General features: G+C 35.0%; 1 pseudogene; it reads left to right on the forward strand.

Annotated features, from left to right (window-relative positions):
- The first annotated feature begins 221 nt into the window (after positions 1-221).
- Positions 222-687, forward strand: LOC112861374 (ATP synthase F(0) complex subunit C2, mitochondrial pseudogene; annotated as a pseudogene).
- The last annotated feature ends 13,472 nt before the right edge of the window (positions 688-14,159 follow it).

A 14,159-nucleotide genomic window follows, 5' to 3' on the forward strand; every position in this document is an offset into this window, starting at 1 on the left:
AATATTTCTAAACCTGACATATACAGCAAGAGTTCCCTGAATGCCTAATTACCTGATAATATTGAGAGTTTCTAAGACTGTAAAGGTGCTATTGAGTGCCTGCCCCTTAATAGCAGGGAGTTGCTCCTTTTTGTCAGATTAATGTGAATCAGAAAAACTACTTTGACTGTCTTCTCTGCACTAGGAGCATCTCTCCTGCCATAGTACCTCATTCCCTGAAAATGTACACCCATGCAAAGTCCTTCTCTACCCCCTTCTTGGTCAGGAGCACTACTCAGCTGTTGAGCGGATCACTGTCTGCAGTGGTGCTAAAACCACCAGAGACACTGACAGATAAGAGCCTCAGCAGCTTGGCAACCCCATGTCCCCTGACCTCATTTACTCCTAGCTACAGCTTCCAAACCAGTGCCATTTCAAGGGACATTGATATAGCAGCCAAGTTCACAGGGGCTTGGTCTGCCTTGGTAGTAGTGGCTGGCTCTGTGACTGTGACTGTGACTGTGACCGTGTTTGGAATCCTCATCATTGGTTATGCCAGGAATCTTTCTCTGAAGCAACAGCTCTTCTCCTATGCCATTCTGGGCTTTACTCTTTCGGAGGTCATGGGGCTCTTTTGCCTGATGGTGGCCTTTCTCATCCTCTTTGCCATGTGAAGGAGCTTTCTCCACCTCCCATAGGTCTTTTTCCCATGTCTTGTCTGCCCTGTATGTTCCTTTTTCTATACCTCCCAGGCAGCCTGGGGAAAGTGGCTGGGTCAGTTTGACAGAGGGAAGACAGACAAATACTATATTAATAAGAAAAAGAAAGAAAGAAAAACTTCTGTGGTTTTCTGATGCATTGAAGTTATTGACTCTAAAAGCTGAAATCAGAGAGGAGAAAAAAACTTAGTAAGAAGTTGTATTATTTCATATCAAAGTCATCTCGGTGCCTTTTCACCACTAGGAAGATCTCAGGAGTGTCCATGCAATATAGGTATTTTAAAAATGAAATTTGGAACTATGTGCTCATCAGGAAATGAACACAGAGGCAGCAAAAAATTATAGACACCATTTTTTAGCGTGGCTGCTCACTGACAAATGGGAGTACTGGTCATGCAATATGCAAAGCCTAAGAGCAATGAATACAGAGAATATGCCCGATAATTTAGATTCTATCTTGTTTTTACTTTTTTCTATACTGAATTTTTCTCTGTCCCCTTTCATCTCAACTATCTGATAAGCTTCCTAATATCCTTTATATTTAAACTGAAGTATTTGCTCATTATTGGAGCACCTGAATGGCTCAGTCAGTTAAGTGTCCAACTCTTGATTTTGGCTCAAGTCATGATCTCATGTTTGTGAGATTGAGTCCCATGTCGGGCTCTGTGCTGACAGTGTGGAGTCTGCTTGGGATACTCTCTAGCTCTCTGTCTCTCTGTCTCTCTGTCTCTCTCTCTCTCTCTCTCTACTCCTACACTGCTTGAATTATTTCTCTCTCTCAAAATAAATAAATAAACTTAAGAAAATTAAAATAAATGTCTTCAATTACTATTTGCAAGTCCCCAGTTCTTACCAAATAATATTTCACATAAGTCACTGGATGAAGCTTGGAATTCTACTTCTGTTGTAAGACTATATTTTGTTTTTATTTAGTGTCATCACAGAAACTAACTTATTCTCTGATTAGACCTTGATCTTATAATTTAACAATGAAATCTCATATTACTTTTCAGTAAACTCTCCAGTACAATCAGAAGTAATCAACAAATCCCTTATTCCTATAGGCCTCGCCCACCATAACAGTTAAGTGCAGCCATATTTCACTAATCACTTCATCTCAGGCAACAGGGGATAGCTTAAGTAAGCATTTGTCTTTGCGCACTGTGGATTATCTGTGTCTCAGTTTTCCAAATATTATGAGGTCAACATTTGCAATCAGGTTGTATAATCATTTTCAAATTTATAAGATTAATGCTTTATGTCCTGGGGCCACTCCTTATAATGCATGTGATAGTTGATGACCTGTTATTATAACTATTCTTGATATTTCACATAGAAAGAAATGAGTTAAAATGGTATTGTCTGCAAGGATGGGCTATAGAAGCAAAATAATATTAGCAATTACTCCTTTTTCTTAGAGAACTGATTCCCAAAAGGAAGCCAGAATAATCATCCTTATATCATCAGCTAAGAGGGTGTGATCTGAACATTTTCAGTCTTTTAAAAATTATTTTCTTCGTACAAATTATATGTACTTGAGGATGTTTTGCAACCCGTATAGCAGAACAGAAATGCTATGTTGCATGATTATATATAGCACAATACTAGAAGCTTCTGAAATTCTTTGGAAAATTACAGTTAACTCCTGTTTTGAAATATAATGTGGATGCAGTCATTGTAGAGGAAAGATATTAGTTCTCAATATCTTTTTTCATTAGAAAGGGAAGATTGAATAAAATCACTATGCAAAACTAATTGTTTTTAAAGTTAAATAATAGAAAAAAAAACTAAATAATATATCACATATTTTCCTGTCATGCAAGACAATTTAGTCTCTAAATGTCATTGCTGATGATAAAAGCATTTTTAAGGTCAACAGACAGCTCCGCTTACATAAAAACATCAATATTTTGGGGAAAAAGAAAAGGAATCTGCAGAATTCCCAAAACTAAAACTATTGGTATCCAAACTTCTATGAAATGTTTAATGTCAAGAAGCACTCTTACTCTGAAAGTATGATCCCTAGGTAAGGACTGGAGCACACAAAACAAAATCAGAAAGGGGAATTTTTGGTTACTATTTTTGTCTCTGATCAATGGAATTTTAAGCTTAAGGAAGATAAAGAAATATACTCAGATAAAATTAAACGTATGAGTGGGGAACAGGAATTGAAAACAAATGAAGATTGTGATGTGACTAATATTTTTTTTGATGAAAATAATAGGAAAAAGGTAAAACCTTTCATATTCCAGATATCAATGTTTCTTTGTATGGGAATTTTAACAAAAGAAGTATTAAAACAACTTCATAGCGCCTGGGTGGCGCAGTCGGTCGAGCGTCCGACTTCGGCTCAGGTCACGATCTCGCGGTCCGTGAGTTTGAGCCCCGCGTCGGGCTCTGGGCTGATGGCTCAGAGCCTGGAGCCTGTTTCCGATTCTGTGTCTCCCTCTCTCTCTGCCCCTCCCCCGTTCTTGCTCTGTCTCGGTCTCAAAAATAAATAAACGTTAAAAAAAAAAAATTTAAAACAACTTCATAGAAAATAAAAAAATAGTTAACATTTATTGAAGTCATCTGACATACTACTCACTTCACATACCTATAACTACATGAATAGTATCTACATATGTACACATATAGACACACACATATGCAGATACACACATTTGGTGGCTTAGAGTTCAGTATCTTAAAGTTCACAGCTATGTGAGAATTGATACCAAAATTCATGCGCCCATCCACCAGGTAAATCTTGAGAATGATTCTAGTATATGGAATTCATAACAGAAATATGATAAAAGAAAATGAAATTTCTCCCCCAAATAACCCATCCATTATTTGGAGTACGGGTGTAATAGTAAAAAATGATAGATAACATAGATAGATATTTAGATAAATAGATAATAGAGAGAGAAATCCACAGGCATAAAACATTCTAAAAGTTATTCCAAAGGAAAGAAGGAAAAGACTAGGTAAGAGCTGTGGAGTATTATCATGTGGCCACAAGACAGCATGCTTTAGGTAGGCAAAGTGTGTGTTTTTCTACCACAGTTAAAAACATATATGTAAATTGTTTTTGAAAAAAGGGAATTTTCGAATATCTGCACGTCCACGTAGCAGTTCAACAAGCTAAACACAAGATTTGCAACACTGCTAAATTAAATAAACAGTATGTTTTAATGCAAAAATTATAGGAGGAGACAATCATACATTGGACTTAATTCTGACCAAAAATACAGAGCAGACTAGTGATAGAAAAGTGAAATAAATACAAGTAATAGTCATATCATCACAGATACTAAAATAGTAAAATTAAGAAATCTTCAACAAACAAAATATTCCCTTATTTAATTGAGCAAAAGAGCTTTCTAAAGATTCAGATAAAATATTTGAGTTTATCTAAGAAGTTTTTTTTATTTCAAAAGAAAAAAACTGACAATAAGTTAAAAACGTCCACAGATATAAAATTTGACATGGATGGTATCCTTCAAGTAACATATCCATGTTACTATAAAGACACTGCATCTTAAGAGCAAATCTTCAAAAACTATATGTAGATCATATGATCAATAATAAAACAAAAAAAATCAAACATATAAGTTCACCTAGAAAGAATTTTCTGAGGTCTTAATAAACTGTTACATAAAGGAATATTATCTAATTTAGAAGTGCATATTTTTAGAAAGGAATGATAAGGAATCGTAACTTCTGGGTGGATGATAAGGATAGCAATAAGTCTTCCAAAATCTTTACATTGAAAAAAGACTTCCAGATTGTTACATGTGCAAAGCCAAACTTATACCATTTGGAGAATAAAGTTAATAAACATTAGTGATGGTTATCTAATTTTGAATTAATTGGGGGGATTTTTTAACAGTATTATATGAGAAATATAATGCTTTTTGCATTTTCATATGCTGATGGATTTGGTTTGGGGTAGACTCCAAACAACTCTTTTGAAGCAGAGGAAAAAAAAATTAAAAAGCACAATCCTCTTTTTATCACCATAGTGCAGCAGAAAATTCAACACTTAATAAGTTGCTACTAAAACCTTAAAACACTCAAGTGTTTACCATTTACCATTAACCCAAGTAAATAACCTCTGATAACAATCTTCAAATATGTAACTCAAGAGTCTTCCTTTTGCTCTTATAGCAAAGGTGACTATAAAAACAGGTCCACATGGCAGATCTTGTCCATAGTTATTCAGAGACATTAGTCTCTGCCACTTTCTAAATATGATATTCAAGTTTTCCATAGTCTTCTCCGTCCCATAAAACTGATTTTATGGGTCAGAGGAAAACTCACATTAGTGAGTGGGAACTAAAAGCATATCTTTGGATACTGTAAGAAGATAATGGGGCCTGGAACTTCAATCTTGACAAGGAAAAAGGATGACACTGACTAGAGGTGGATGCACTCTGGGTGAAGTCTGGGACTAGGATCATGTTTCCTCACAAGTGAAAGGAAGCAAAAGAAGATCCAACTGTCTCTTCAGGTTTGGATCCATAATTCACTATTTGCCTTAGAAAAGGGAGAAAACAGAACTAATTTCATATCCAGAAGCCTAGTGAATCTGTACTGTTGAAGATTATTATGCAGTCTCCTTGAAGGTATCTACAAAGCAATATTGCCTCTGAGGTGTGGTCCCTGGGAAGTAGCTGGGGTGTGAGACAACTGTAAAATTATTTGTGGAGAAAAATGAACATAAAGAAAGGAAAACTTATGTGAAATGTGGACCTGCAGAACAAAATTACATCATACAAAAAGAAACCCAAAGCCATGCAGAAAAACCCACAAAAAATAAGTAAATTTCACAATGTTGAATTAAAAATACCAGAATGCTCTGAAGATATTAAAATAAGTGTACTTTTAAAGCTCAGAGTGACTATGAAGAAAATAGTGTCCATAAAACAAGATCAGAAAATAAGAAAAAGAAGAAAATTGTTAGAACAGAAAACAATTGAAATGAAAATAAGAGGAAAGGATAAATAGTAGTTTGAGAACAGGGAAAGAGAGAATTAATGAATCAAAAGTTATAATTGAGATAATCATCCAAGGCATTACAAAATGAAAAACATAAAAGATAGATGGAGTAATTATGAGTTATATATCATGGAATTTCCAGTAAAAGAGAATAGAACAGTTGGGAGAACATCCGAATTCAAATAAACAATGTCTCAAATTTTCTGTAATTAACAACAACAAAAAATGCATTAGAATGAAAATATATGCCACTGCTGTATGAGACAAACAAACATAAGGATAAAAAGCATGCTTAGGAAAAATAAATTAGAAAATAAAATCTCAAGGAAAATGGGAAAATACTCAAATACTACCTGAATTAGAAATCTGTTATCTGAAGTAGGACATCCTATCAGAACAATACATAGAATAGTTAGCATAGTGAAAGAAAATAAATCACAGTATTTGCCTCTATATCTAGCTAAATTAATATCGAGAAAGGAAACAAAACATTTTCACCAATAGAGTTTATAACTCCAGACATTTGTTGAAAATTTACTAAATGAGGTAGTTGGGCAAGAAAAGATGCAAACACACTAAAAAGTGAGGAGCAAAAAATAATAGTGGGCAAAACATAAATAAAACATTTCAGTAAATTAGATTAAGTATACAAAAAGTATAAAGCATAAGTATAAGGCTTATAAAATAAATTATTTTTGTTTGTTTTGAAACAAAGTAGAAATACAATTTTGTAGGACAAAACTTAAAGGACGGAATGGGAATATTTGACAAATTTTATAACATGCCAGCCTCTTTAACATGAATGAAGTAGAAAAACATTAAAAAATAAAGTATGTTTAAGAGGTAGGAAAAGTTAGTAAAAGTATATTATGGAGTGTATAGTTTTCCAGCTTTGTAAAAATGAAAGGAGAAAAGGATTAATTTTTAATCCAATAGGACACAGAAAAAAGGAAAAATAAAAAATCCTTGGTAGTGTTTAGATTTCTTCAGACAAAAACTGTATATATATTTTATCACATACTTCAGAATGTCACAATAGCAATAATGGAAAAGTTACTGGAGAAATTTCCAGTAGTAAAACAATTAAAATGAAAAACATATTTGTAAACTAAAATGAATGTATAAAACCATAATTTATCAGATTAAAACAGTACGCTGGCTTTAAGTTTCAAATACTATTTGAAGAATAGTCTATTTGAAATTAACTGTGGCACATGTGGAAAAAATCCTGTGAGTTATTATTGACCACAAGTCAATAATCATTTATAAAATTTTTAAAAGAAATAACAACATAATAACCAATGCACAATGTAAATTAAGTAACAAAAGATTCATAACATTTATTCAGTTCTTAAAATGCTTCAGGAACTAGATCAAGCACTTCATATATTATACATTAGCTCATTTGATTCTCACATAACCCTATGACACATGTGTTACTAATAATTATCATTTGTATTGTGCAAAGAAAAAACCAAAATACAGATTGTTAAGTAACCTAACCAAGGCACACAAATATTAGGTGAAGAAACCAAGAATCAAACCTAGGTAGATTGGTTCCAAAGTCTGCAATCTAAACCGCCATGCTCTATGGCCTTTCATACTGTTATTCTCACTAATTGCCAAGCACCAGTCTCTTCACTTTTAACCACCATACTATCCTCCATTGCATAATGTGATTCTGCTTTGTTAAAAATACAATGTGCTGATTAAAGGGATTGTGGTGGATTAAAATATCTCTCCCTCTTTCTTCCTTTCCTTCTTTCTTTCTTTCTTTCTTTCTTTCTTTCTTTCTTTTCTTTTCTTTTCTTTTCTTTTCTTTTCTTTTCTTTCTTTTCCTCCCACAAGATGTGAGATCAGCCATCTTTCCTTTTGAATCTTGGATGATCCAGCAGCTTTCTTTTACTAGTATAATGCATCCTCTGAGGACCCTGGAACCTTCATTTTGCAAGTAAATACAGTTTAGCTTCCTTGAAGATAAGAAATCATGTAAACAGAGACATCACACAGATGAAGAATATCCAGACACCCAGCAAAAGCTCCAGACATATAATTGAGATCATCTGTGTGGGATCATCCAGTCCCAGACAACTGTCACTGCATGAGTTAACATGGGCAAGATGAGCAAAAGAACCGAGCCCAGCTTGACCCCAGCTCACCAAACCCTCTACTGATAGAAAAGTGAGCAAAGAAATGGTGTTTGTTTAGAGCTACTAAGTTTTGCAGTGGGCTTGCAATACAGGAAATTTATCCTAAAATTTTATGAAGTCTTCTGTGATTTTGCTAATCAGATACATCTTATATATCGAATCTATTTTGGAACTCCACAACTGCAAAATATCTTTGACAAGATATGTCTATAGGCTGATAATCATAATGATGATGTATTCAGATACATATGCAGGTAAAAAAAAAAAATAGCTGCTTTAAACTATTATCCTAGACTCAGAAACTCCTGGAAATATGACCCAGGACTACTGCCTCCAGAAATGAATGTGGAGTGATATGTTATCTGTGTTTTACCAAGCTGGGCAGTTGCATCTAGCTACCAATTTTTTTTAATATTTTTAAATGTTTATTTATTTTGAGAGAGAGAGGGAGAGAGAGCACAAACAAGAGAGGGGAGGAGAGAGGGAATTCTAAGCAGCCCTGCACTGTCAGGGCAGAGCCCATCGTGGGGCTCGAACTCATAAACAATGAGATCATTACCTGAGCCAAAATCAAGAGTCAGATGCTTGGGCTGCTTGGGTGGCCCAGTCGGCTAAGCATCCGACTTCATCTCAGGTCATGATCTCATCGCTCGTGAGTTCAAGCCCCATGTTGGGCCCTGTGCTGACAGCTCAGAGCCTGGAGCCTGCTTCAGATTCTGTGTCTCCCTTTCTTTCTGCCCCTTTCCTGCTCATGCTCTGTCTCTCTCTCTCATATATAAGTAAATGTTAAAAAAATTGTTTTTAAATAAAAAGACTCAGCTAGGCACCCCTAGCTGTCAGAATTCTTTATTGTGATCTGCTGACTGGTGAACTGCAGCTGTGATGGGAGGCATATGCCTTTATGCATACTCCTTGATGGGCTCTGTGACATGCAGAGTATAATAAATAGGAAAGAAATGGCAGGGATAGATTTAATTAATTGAAATGAAAAGAACTCTCTTCGACCCTGTCTTTTATAGAAAAGTGCACCTATACAGTGAAGACACCTGCAAGTTCTGCTTGAGATGGAGCCTCACCTCCCAAAGCAACTGCAGGTCAGAGTGCTGTATTGCCTATTGCATGTCATTCAAATGGAAGCAAAAATTTCTTGTGAATTTTCATGGATTCTAAACTTAGTATCAACTGAAATTGAATCAATGGCTGTGTCACAGGCAGATTAGAGGAAAACATGGAATTGACACAAAGACCCCTCTTCAATATAGCAAAATATTTATGAGGTAAGAGGCAACATGGGAAGAAAGGAATGATAAAACTTTGATCCCTGGGCGGTGACCTGTCCATCTGTGATCTGGGCTGGTAAAAATTTTGCCAAGGAAATTATATGACATACTTGACTACAATTGAATAGGAAAAAAAGAGGCAAGCAGTGAAAATGGCCACCCCTGCCCAAAGATACAGTGACTATATTGGCAAAAATTAAACTATTAACTAGAGAATAACAATAAAAATTTTAAGATCAGTATTTGGGGAAAAAAAGTAATGATTTATGTTGATGTTCCAGTAATCTTTTGAAGATTGGACGATAATTGAATTTAATCTAATAATTTGATGCTTGGACATTACAGAATGAAGACATCTACTTGGAGTGAGTATCTCCTAAAATTAGTTGTGGTTTTGTCATTCATCCCATTAATGACCAATATGTGACAGATATATCTTCTTCAAAATGGTAAAAGGCAATCAAGCAAGTACTCACAAAAAAGAATTGTCCTTGTCTCCTCTTCCATGTTAAAATGGAACATTTCTATTGAACAATAAAATGCTTATAGTGGCAACTTTATTGGATCAGTTATACAGTAATCAAAATAGAGTTGTCCCTGATGACATGCTCCTTCCCCAAACAATGTTGGTGTAATAATTCAGAGAAACTCCAATCTTTCTATTTAGGGGACAAAAGAGCATTACAATATAGTAAAGGATTAATTTCTCAATATTTTCTGTAAAGTTTGAGAATGTGTAAAAGGTTAGAGCAATTTTTAAAAGGGCAAAAAAAGAGAATGGGAAATGAAGCCTAAGGATAATGGTTGAAAAAAGAAGGCATATTAAGTCAAGTAGAGTTGTGCTGCCATGTTTTTTAAAAGGAGAGAATTAAAATGGAAAAAAATAGATACCCACAAAGTATCTACCTTAAAAGTCATCTCTCTTAAAGGATCGTGTTATATTCAATCTATCCTTACCTGGATGACTTTAAAATAGGAAAAAAGAAAAAAAGAACTAAATAAGAGGGCTGAAACATGGTGCAAAATTAATCTCATCTGTGAAGTCTGACTTACTCCAGGAACTTGTTACTGCTTTCCCCAGCATAATCTTAAGGCTATGTTAAATTTTTAGGTTGAATACCAGGGCACGTGGAGCATTTCCTCTTTGGCTTGTTGGATAAAGGTAACTAATTTACCAGCATCCCTACCTATGGCAGTGAGGAGACCCTACAGGGACTTTGGTAGGATTGGATGGTTATGAAAATATTTTCTTGAAAAGTACTCAATGAATGAAGTTATTCATGAGTGAAATACAATTGCAGATCAAAATCCTGGAAGCTGAAAGGTATTTACCTAAATTCATGTTTCACAATAAACGTGATCTAAGTGGCAAACATTGCTGTTATCTCCTTTAGGTCAAATTTCAGGCAAGCCTATCCTCATTCAGAATAAATTGGACATGTAAAATGAACCATCTTAGGCTTATTTGTCAATAAATATTAGGCAATATAGAATTCCCAAGGGCAGGGGCACCTGGGTGGTTCAGTCAGTTGAGTATCTGACTTCAGCTCAGGTGATGATCTCACGGTTTGTGAGTTTGAGCCTTTTGTCAGGCTCTGTGCTAACAGCTCAGAGCCTGGAGCCTGCTTCAGATTCTGTGTCTCCCTCTCTCTCTCCCCCTTCCCTGCTCGTACTTTGTCTCTCTCTCTCAAAAATAAATAAACATTAAAAAATTAAAAAAAAAAAAGAATTCCCAAGGGCAACAAAAAATTTCAACTTTGACATAAGAAATGGTAGAAGTGAGGGTAATAATATCAATGTACCCTATAGCAATTTGAGTTTGATGAATGAGAAAGGAAGAAGGATTGTGAAGACTGATGTAGACTAACAAAGAATGAATAATGTAATGCAGTTGATAGGAGTATCTGATATAAACTATCCAAAAGATACAACAAGCTAATGGAGACTGATATACTGTGATTGATTGTGTTGATGCTTTATTTTCATACTTTCAACAGAAGAAAATAAAACTCACATTTGCCTTTACATAGGTAGAAATTGAACACATTTTTACCACATTGTCAAAGGTATTGTCATGTACTATTATACTTTTATCATGTACTATTATACTTCTGTGAAGACAGATTTGAGCATGATATTGGTGAAGAAAAGACTGAATTATTGGGTTGTTGGCATTATAATAGTAACAGAATGAGGAAAAGAAGCAAAAAAAAACCCTTGATAACAAAAGTTACACATAAGTTTTATAGAGAATGGTTAATAGTTTTCAAAATTTCAGAAACAGGCTAAGACAATAAAATTTTGAAATGCATTTGGTGCCTCAAGAGAGCTTTACAAAAATAGGAACAAATTACTGTTTCTGAAGAATTTGACTACTAATAAGACAGTCCAGCATTTAATGAATATATTTAATTCTTAATTATACACCCTCCTAATTTTGGGAATTTTATTGCCTATTTAAAATAAGCAAAGTGAAAGAAGAGCTAAGTGGACTAGGAAAAAGACAATTCAAGTGGACATCTGAACAGAGTTTCATATTGTGGGATACAGAAAGTGCTGTAGCACAGCACTTGTGCTAGGCCACTGGGACCATAAGAACCAAATGAATATATGACGTTAGACATTTTACCAACTTGCCATCATGCTCAATGAACTTTGTGACAGAAGTCAGTTTATGCTTCCCCAAATCCTTGTTCTAGGCTACGATGATAATAGACTGCTACTCATTCCTCTTTCACCAAAAACTATTCACGTGGTATTGGGCTCTAGTAGAGACAGCACCCAGCAACTAAAGGCAAACAGGATAAAAATAATGAATTTACTGTCTTAATTATCTTGCATGGGATTCGTGGCTGGGAAAAAGGTTAGAATAATTCAGAGAAAGTGTGTCAGAAGACCAAAGGGAAACTCTGAGCCTATGATGAAGACAATTGAGACTCTCATTGGAAGTTTCCAAAGAAAGTTCATTTATCAAGTGAAATTGTGTGTGTGTGTGTGTGTGTGTGTCTAAGTGCTGTATAGACATATTAATATATATATATTAATCCTGAATGTATACAGTATCCTGTATATATACAGAATCCTGTAGCTGATGCCTCAGGAGAATCATCACATAAGATGGCTACCATTTGCATGACAATTAACCAACCCTAGGACCTTCTTTCTCCATATGCCATTGCTGAATGACCTACCTCTATGTTTCTTTTTGATAAAACAATGCAAGCAGCATGATGTACCTGTGACAACACTCAGAAAAAGGAATTTCAGCAATTCAGCTGGTGGGGGAAAAATATTCTTGGAAAAGTAGGAAAGGGCAAATTGGTACAGTAGGTTAAATTACTTGGAGTAGTATGTTCAGCTTTTTGTACAAAATCTGGGAGTTTATTCTCAGGAAATATGTGTGGATTTTAACAAATTCTAGGGCAGTGGTGATAGCCTGCCTATGTGTTTGATTAAGTGAGTCATAGACAACTGGATACTTAAAAATACCAACTTGCAGAGATCTCTAATTTTGGAAGGACTTCTGGAATCCCAAGAAAGGAAGAAAAGGTAGTAGATGTGGAATGCTCCCTAAAAATCCTAGCAGAAAATTCTAAAGGAACAAGAATGGGATGTTTCAAAAACTATTTGAAGTAGCAAGCTGAGTATAAGAGATGAGTTTCCATAGGGGCAGTTCGTCTGAATGAAGATATATTTCTTTGTTCTCAGTTGAGGTACCAATAGTTGCCTATGACTCTTCAGAATGATGATAAGAAAAGATCTTTTTTTTTCTTTTTTTAACTTGCCATGGAATGAATTCCACAGGGAGAATCCAGCTGATTATTATCAGGCAGATCATTTTGAACCATTACTTAAAGCTTCTGGAGGATTTCTAAGGGTTCTGATAGGCATTAGTACATTCTCCACTTTTTTTGTTATTGTTGTTGTAAATGTCTATACTGGAACAATGGTCAAAATGTTACGGAAATATAGGAACAATTTGAATCATTTCAATTTGAAGCACCCATATATATTTTCTCCTCTTAAGGGACCTACTTCACAATGACTGTGATATACTGATCTGCTAAAAGCACCATATTATTTGGAGATATTTCTTTCATTCTCACCTTCAGAGTGGTGCTTTGAAAAGAAATTGAAAGGGTCAGTGAAAACATTTGCTAAAAAATGGAACACGGAACAAAGAACTTATCTGCATGCAGGTGACTGGTTTTAATGCTTAAATAGGGAGGATATAAAAGGAATATTTTTGGGTGCAGAAATGGGGAATGCATATGTAGCTGATGATGTCATAATACAAATCTTTGTCTTTTCCACTTGACATTTTTTTTCTATTGTAATATAGTATCCCTTGGTACCAAGGCCTTGATTCAGTTTGTTGGCTCCTATTAAGAGAGACATTTTGGCACATGACATTAACTCTAAGACTCTTGTAGCACTTATTTCAACAGAATTGTTGGGTTAAATAGGCCTTATGTTGGCAGCTCTGACTTTTTTTGGTGTGTAGGGTATCTGTGGCTCACAAATCCAAGAATGAGAATGGATGAAAGAAAAGACATTGGTACAGTTACACCTTTTCCCAACTTTATGGTTGTGGATTGTGCCTGAGCCCCTCAACCCAATCCAAGTAGAAAGTAGGTAAAATTTGGGGATAATGAAAAACAGGTAAACAGTAACTTAAATAAAGGAACTAGGAAGTGAGTGATAATGTCAGGAAAATTGCTAATGCTTTGTTCCCTCAAGAGTGTCTCAAGGCAAGAAAATGACAAAAGTTAGTTTGGGGTCCTTGGGGAAGACCACCAGCAGTTTTCTCCAGAAAAAAAGTCACTGCACTAAAGACGAATTAGGAATTTTGCCAAAAAATTCTTCTTGTGTAATTCAGAGGGGAAAAAGTATGATGCATCACTCACCGATGACCCTACTGCATCTTTGTCATTTGGAACCTTCTTTTAGTTAAAGGTTTATAGGCAGTGCTCACTAATCAAGTTTTTATGCTGAAAGAAGTATTATATTTACACTGCACAGATCTATGATTGTACAATATTTGATCA

Source organism: Puma concolor, chromosome A1 (genome assembly GCF_028749965.1).
Source record: "Puma concolor isolate L17-30 chromosome A1, mPumCon1.1.hap2, whole genome shotgun sequence".
NCBI lineage: Eukaryota > Metazoa > Chordata > Mammalia > Carnivora > Felidae > Puma > Puma concolor.